This window comes from Pteronotus mesoamericanus, unplaced genomic scaffold, assembly GCF_021234165.1.
Source record: "Pteronotus mesoamericanus isolate MK-2021 breed Mesoamerican mustached bat unplaced genomic scaffold, CSHL_Meso_final contig_180, whole genome shotgun sequence".
NCBI classification, from domain to species: Eukaryota; Metazoa; Chordata; class Mammalia; order Chiroptera; family Mormoopidae; genus Pteronotus; species Pteronotus mesoamericanus.
Genome location: NW_026555076.1, coordinates 7,505,979 through 7,514,302, shown reverse-complemented (window position 1 = coordinate 7,514,302; position 8,324 = coordinate 7,505,979).

The window sequence follows — 8,324 nt, the reverse complement described above, 5'->3', positions numbered from 1 at the left end:
GTTGTATGGAAATTGTGCTGTTTTGAAGTTATCGATTTTGGTTAGTACAAAAACAGTGTCTTTTTTTCTCTACTTCTCTTGTTCCTATTTATAAATCTTCATAAAGAACTTCTCTTAGTACATGAGTTTGCACATTGATGTGTGTTGTAGACTGAGTATAAGTCACCCAACTTGTCAACATCTGAATCTCCAAAACCTACGAATATGCCACCTTACCTTGTAAAAGGAAATTTGAAGATGTGATTAAGGTTAAGGACTTAGAGATGCATAGATTATCTTGTATTATTTGGGTGAGTTGAATGTAATCACAAGTATCCATAAAGAAAGAGACAGAGGAAGACTTGACTACAGAAGAGGAAGATCAGAGAAAGAAAGGCAATGTGATGAGGGAAGGAACAATTGGAGCGATGCAGTCACTGCTCAAGAACACATAATTAGTACAAGATGAGCAGAATTTAAATTTAGGCTTCTGGCTCTTCCCCTACACCACAGTGCTTCCCTGAATTTCTAATCACCTTTATTGTACTGTTAGGATACCTAATGATGATCATATATGTTAGGATTCTGAGAGAAACAGAACTAACAGAATGTGTGTACATATGCACATGTGCATGTATATATGCAATAAATATAAAATCGCCCTGATAATTCTAGTACCTATCTAACACTATACATAGTTATTACAACATTACTGACTATATTTCTTATGCTGTACTTTATATCCCTGTCACTGTTCTGTAACCACCAATTTGTATGTCTTAATCCCTTCATTTTTTCCACCCACCCCCCCAACCCCTTTCCCATCTGGCAACCATGATGTTCTCTGGATCTATGAGTCTGTTTCAGTTCTGCCTGTTCATTTATCTTGGGTTTTTAGATTCCACATATAAATGAAATCATATGGTATTTGTCTTCCACTGTCTGACATATTTCACTCTGCACAATACACTCTAGGTTGCAGATGGCAAGATATATAATTTTTTATGGCTGAGTCATATTCCAGTGTATGTCTTTATCCATTCATCTATCAATGGACGTTTAGGTTGCTTAAATATCTTGGCTATTACCAATAATGTTGCAATCAGTATATGAATGTATATGTCTTTTCAATATAGGGTTTTGGGTTTCTTTAGATAAATACCCAGAAGTGGACTCGCTGGGTCCTTCTTTGTCTCTTGTTATATAATGTTTGTTTTAAAGTCTATTATGTCTGGTATAAGCATTGCTATCTCAGTTTTTTGTTTGTTTACATTTTTATGAAACATCTTTTTCATTCCTTTACTTTTAGTCTGTGTGGGTCTTTTGATTTGAAATGAGTGTCTTGTAGACAGCCTATGTAAGGATCTTATTTTGTTATCCTTTCAGCCTCCATATACTTTCACTGGAGCATTTAATCATTTGTATTTAAAGTAATTGTTGATAAATATGTATTTATTGCCATTTTATTATTAATATTGGTATCTTTTTTTTCCTTCTTCTTCTTAAAGGAAACCTTTTAACATTTCTTGTAATACTGGTTTGTTGGTGTTGAACTGCTTTAACTGTTTCTTGTCTGGGAAGCTTTATGTTTGTTTTTCAAATCTAAATTTTAGCTTTGCTGGGTAAAGCAATCTTGGTTGTAGGTCTTCCCTTTTCATCACTTTGAATATTTCTTGCCAATTCCATCTGGCCTGCAAAGTTTCAGTTGAGAAATCAGCCAACACTCTCATGGGAGCTTCCCTGGAGGGAACTAAATGCCTTTCTCTTGCTGCCTTTAAGATTCACTCTTTGTCTTTAACCTTTCGCATTTTAATTACTACGTGTTGGTGTGGGCCTCTCTGCATTCATCTTATTAGGAAGTCTCTACACTTCTTGGACTTCCATGTGTTTTTTCTTCACTAAATTAGGGAAGTTTCTTGTCATTATTTTTTCACATAGGTTTTTAATTCCTTGCTTTCTCTCTTCTCCTTCTGGCACCCCTAATGCAAATGTCAGTACAATTAAAGCTGTCCAGAAGCTTCTTATATTATCTTAATTTTTTATATATTTTTTCTATTGACTGTGGGTTTTCTACTTCCTTATATTGCAAATCTCTGATTTGATCTGATCCTCTGTTTCATCTACTGCATTATATTGATTCACTGTAAGGTATTCTTCATTTATGACTTGTTCTTTTTTATATTTTATATCTCTGTTTTTATGTAACCTATCTTTTTGTTAAAGTTCTCATAAGTTCATCTACTCACCTCCTAAGTTTATTGAGCATCTTTATAACCAATGTTTTGAATCCTGAATCAGGTAGATTTCTTGTTTCCATTTTGTTTAGTTCTTTCTCTGGAGTTTTGTTCTGTCTTTGCATTTGGGACATGTCTTTTGTCTCCTCATTTCAGCCACCTCCTTGTGTTTGTTTCTATGTATGAAGTAGAACTGCTCTGTCTCCTATTCTTTGCAAGGTGGCCTTATATAAGAGGTGCCCTGTAGGGTTCAGTCACACAGCCTTCCCTATCACCCTAGCTAGGTGCTCCAGATGCACTTCTCATGTGGGCTGGGTACACTCTCTTTTTGTAGGTGAGCATTTGTTGCTGTTGGTACCTCAATGGGAGAGATTTACCCCCAGGCTTATCAGCTGCGAGGTCTGGTTGAGACCACAAACAACTGTGGAGGACCAGTTATGCAGAGGTTAACTCCAAGGAGTTCACTTTTTAAGTGTTTCACTGTGGAGGTGGTTTGGTGGTGTTTTGACATGATGTGAGTCTGTCTATGGGTGTGCTGGCTCTGGGACCTCCCAGGAGGTACGGGCCAAGATCTGCACAAGTTATAAAGCAATCTGCAGATGGCTGCTACTTGTGCTGGGCTTGGAGGTGTCAAGGAGAGGTAAAGCTGTGAACCAAGGCAGATTCCTCTAGTGCCAGATCTGGGGCCACTTAGTGAGTAGTACAGGGAGGGCATGCCAAGGCCAGATGCTGCTTGTTTGAAAGATTTTAGGGAAGTCCAACACATGAACAAAGACAGGCCATTCATATGGAACAGTCACTGGAAATGCTTTGGGTGGGCCCAAATTTGTGTGGCTCAGGGTCTCAGGAAATTAATCACCAGGGCAGGGCCAAAAGTGTTAGCCAGGTTTTTGGAAACTCAGACATGGCACCTGCCTGCCAGCTCTGTAGGGGATATCTCCAAAAGGGAACAATTGCTTTTGCCAACACTTCTGTCTAGGAGAAAGCTGCCTTCGCAGATCTTGCCCTGATGCCAGACAATTCAGTTTCTCCCCATATGTCCCTGGTGCCTTTCAAGCTGCTGCCCCAGCGCTGCAGCTCAAAACAAATGAGTCCAAGTAAGTTTGTGCACAGGCCAGTTAAGAGGATGCCTGAATCTCCAGTCACTGTCTGTCTCACTCAGTCATAATTCTTACTGGTTTTCACAACCAGAAAGTATGGGGACTTCTCTTCCTGGCACTGGAACCCTGGGCTGGGGAGCTTAGTGTGGGTCTGGAGCCCTTCACTCCTCAGGGTGTATCTCTGCAACCAAGATATCCCTCCCAATTTTAAATTGCCACACATGGATGTGGGAGCAGCCAATTCTGCCTCTCCACCCTCCTACCAGTCTTGATGCAGTTTCTTCTTTATAGTTTTAGTTGCAGGGCTTCTGTTTAGCTAGATTTCAGGCAGCTCTGAATGATGGTTTTCCTCCAGATTAGTTGTAATTTTGAAGTGGTTATGAAACTGCTGCATTTACCTACACGGCAATCTTGACTGGACCCTTGATCTCTACATTTGAGTTCCTTCATTTTTTTTGTTGTTTTTTATTGGTTTTGCTGTTTATAAACTCATTAAACTGTTTCTGTTTGCTCATTCTTCAATGATATGTTCAATATTATTAAGAAGTACAATATGTTTTTAACTAGAAGTTCTAGAAACTATAATGGCCATAGGTTAATGGGTTTATATATTAACCCAAGAATGATACTTATTAAAGGTCCTCTTTGCTTGTCTTCATGTACCTCCTGTTAGAGTTTAAAAACAATTTTACAGTAAAAGACATGAACAGAGATTGTGTTCTTCTATTAGGGTAAAAATGTGCTACAGAAAAATACTTGACTGAATTCACTTCATGGAGGAACATTATGTCCAAGAATTTTGAATGTCAGAAAGGGATAAAACCAAGTCAAGGAACATGAGTAGCAGCCTCATGAGCATTGGCAATGGAGTGGGGATTGACTGGGGTGGGGGGGGGCAGGGCAAGGGAGGGCAAGAAGGAAAATGGTGGGACAACTGTAAATGAAAAACAATATAAAAATTAAAAAATATAAAAATTAACCACACTCAGCTTCATCTCTAGTCAATACTTTTAAGAGAGGTGCTTCTAGGAAGGCCAATGCAGGCTTCCAGGAAAGTAGAAAACTCCTGAGATAGCGACTCCCTGACTATAAGAAAAATCTTTGCTTCAATTCATTCACTGGGTTTCAAAATTATATTAAACTTCTAAAATCCCCTCATTTTTTTAATGAATTATTAGATGCCTCCCAAATCTTCCACATCAATTCTCTGCCACTTTAGGCTAAGGTAATACATGAACATGTTTAATACTTGAAAAAAACAAGTGATAAAACCTGTAAATCCTTCCTTGTCTGCAGTATGTTGAATCCTAGCCTATTTCTATTATCTCCTAATTTTATCATTTTTACACCAGTTCCATTCTGGAAAATTTAGTATTTGTTCTTTAATTCTGTAAATTTGACCGTCAGGACTATGGCTTAAAATCAGCCCTTTAGCTGCTACTAGTTTTCAGTAGAATGTCTAGCTCATTAAAATTTAATTTTAAGTTGCAGATCTTTTTGCTAGTATTACATTTGGGTCTCTTCCAACCCCTTGCATATATTTGTTCTAAAACGATATATAACACTCCATGAGAACTGGAAACAATAGGAGAGAGATCATCCAGACATTTACATAACATCTATAACTGAAACTCATATCTCTAATGTGGTTTTAGAAACCACTGATATATTTTTCAAAATTTTATTAGCTTTGGTCACTTGATTGAAAGCTTTGGTATTGTTTAGGGGAAAAAAAATGATTACTATACTGATTTTGAGGAGTATAGACAGAGCATAGTTCCTCTGTACGTTATTGGTATTAAAAGAAAGAAAAACCATATGAGGAAATTCGTATGGTTTATAGTAAATTTGTAACTATTATTGGAAAGAACCCAGTGACATTACCTATTTAGCTTTGCCTCTGACCTTTAACACTTCCTAGAGTTTCAGAAAATATTCTTTCCTTAAAAATGAATGAAACTGAAGTCCAGAAATTCAAGGAAGGGTTTGAGGCCTCAAGGGATAGGCCCTTCCACAGATTAGCATGACTGGAAGTTGAGCAATAGGGCAGCCACAAGCTTTCTCCTGACCTTTTCCCTTCACTCAGTGGCATTTGTAAGAGCTTGGACTGCAAGTAGTCTAGAGATAGCAAAAAGCAGATCCAGACATAGCTCATGCTATACTGATTATTTCTTGCTCCAAAGAAATGTAGCTAGTTGATATTCCCCCTACCCCTGAAATAACTAAAAAATAATAATATGAAAGAAAAAAAAAAAGAAATGAACTATCTCAAGGTAAATATTGGAAACTAACAATATCTTCTAAATTTTATATTGGTAGATAAAAACCTAGTTTTTATACAAGCTATGAAGCAATTAAATTAATGTAATTTTAATCTTGTTTATTTTATAATAAGGAAATTCTTCATGGCAATTTTTAGAGTAAAATATTTAGGAAGCATCAAGACAAAAACTATTAAAAAGGAAACCACTTTTATATTTAGTAATACAATTTCAAATAACCCTATTTTTAAGAGAACTTCTTATATAAATATTGTACTTCTAGAAGAAGAAAATGCTAAAAATAGAAAAATTAACATATCAAGAGTTATTTTCATATGCTACTATTTGTGCTGAAGTCACCAATTTACTAGTAATGATTTTTAAGTCTTTTACAAATGTGTATTAAAGGAAAATCAAAGCACAGAAATTATATCACACACACAACACATGCACACATACTCAGGTAGTCATTAACCTTGATGCATGACACAAAAAGACAAAAATCTAGTAGATACTGCTGATGTTCCATCCCATATATTCTCTCTTAACTGAGTTCACTAGTGGTTTTAATTAAATTTCCAGCCTACCTTCAGCTTTTCATTTAAGCCCTTATACTTTCTTATTTTATGAGAACTTTTGATGTAAATTATTTGACTGAGGTATAACTGATGTGTAAAAATATGTACATTTTGAATGTATATAACTCTGAGTTTGGGGATAAATATATACCAAATCAACCAATACTACTACAGATATATTTATTATATCCCAAAGTTTTCTTTCATCCTCTTGATTTTGATGATGATGATCATGATGATGATGAATTTGTGTGTGCGTGGTAGAAGCACTGTATGTAAGATCTATACTCAATAAATTTTAAAAATACAATATAGCATTGTTGAGGAATTGATTGGTAACCAGGATCTTACTTGGTTGAAATTAGGGACATTTTGGGAGTTAGGGAATTAATGTCCCTCAGTTAATCCTCAAACAATGGGATGTGAGGTGGCCAATGAATAACTTGACCTTCTCCCTTCTGGAGGGATTGTTCTGAAGCCAGTAACCTGCAGCAGTAACGCCACTAACACATTCATTTCTTCCCTGCCTTCCACTTTCTTATTTGCATTTCTGGGGACCAGTTTTCACATATATTATCTAAACCTATTTTTTTTTTGTCTCTGAGTCTGTGTTTAGAGCCACTCAAACCATAGTGGAATAAGGAAAATACAATTTGCTCATTTTAGTTATTTCTATTGTTGAAATAATCAATGATAGAGATAGAACACAGGGTAAACATGAATTCTGACAGGACCAAAAGATTTACCAGAATATAATTATGATTTTTATTTAATTACTGTACATAGATCAAAAGCCTCCTATGAAAAATACTACAATATTAAAACTATCTAAATAAAAATATTTTGCATGAAGTCCATATTCATTTTAAGTTCTATAGAACATAATTCTACAATAACAACATAACTGAGAGTGTTCTCCATTAATTTTAATAGAATTCTAATTGTTTTATGTGTTAGTTGTTCACCAAACAAAAGAGAAAATAATCCTAGTAAATATACTTATAACTATTATAACTAATATCTTCTTTATTGAAAAATTTGTGTTTGACTTAAAAAAAACACTAACTGAGGTAATTCATGTTATCTGCCTTAAAATAAATTTGTCTTTATTTCCTTTTAAATTAATCTGGATATTTATTGTATCATAATTTAAGATCACTTATAGTATGTGAGAATGAGATTATGCATTCAGGGCTGCCCATAGCCCAGATCATTTTTTGGTAATTGTAAGTAATAATACTCATGCTTTTTTATTGGATAATGCTGTAAGGTGGCATCTGTCATCAGCATCCTCATATAAACTCACCATTGCCGCAGCATCTGTTCCATCACACAGTGTTCTATTTCTGTGTCTCACACATCTCACTAGAGAGGAACAAATAGACTATTTTAAAATAAGTTGCCAGTGTTTTCTAAATGAGAACTCAAATCATCTTTTCCAGAAATGAGTGTAACAGAACAGGAATAAACAATGACTTGTTAGTTTAAGGAATATAAAAACTGAGTTGATTGTTTCATTTATATTGCATATGAAGATTATACAATTAAATATTTGGAAAATAACTTTATGCTCCACTTCTATTATTTTTTTCTAATATGTGTGACAGTTCTCATTTTGGGTTGAAAATTTAGTAATATGTAGCATGAAAGTGTGATAGATCTTTTTTAAACTTAGTAGATTCATCATAGGTAATTTTCTGCGGCAAATACTTCTCTCTGGGACAGAGAATTGGAATTATAATATGAATCCATCTTTTATTCATCCAGTAATTCAATAAATGTTGATTGATCATACTATATACCAGGAACTAAGGATAAAAATTTATTTAAAGCAGTAACTATATTCAGTGTGTATATATGTGTGTGTGTATACACACACACGTGCACATGCGCAAGCGCGCGCGCACACACACACACATATATATATATATAATTATTTATATATATTATATATATAATCAGGTGGCAAAAGTGCTGTGAAGGGGAATAAAGGAAGATAAGGACCCACAAAAGTTGCAAAGGAAGGTGTTCCTTAAAAAAAGTGATCTCAGGATATAGTTATGATTCATTAGAAAATATCTGAAGTTAAATTATTAATTGAGAACAAAGATTAAGAAAATAGTCACTTTTCTCTTTTATAAAAAGTGATTAGAAAACATCTTGAATAGTTAA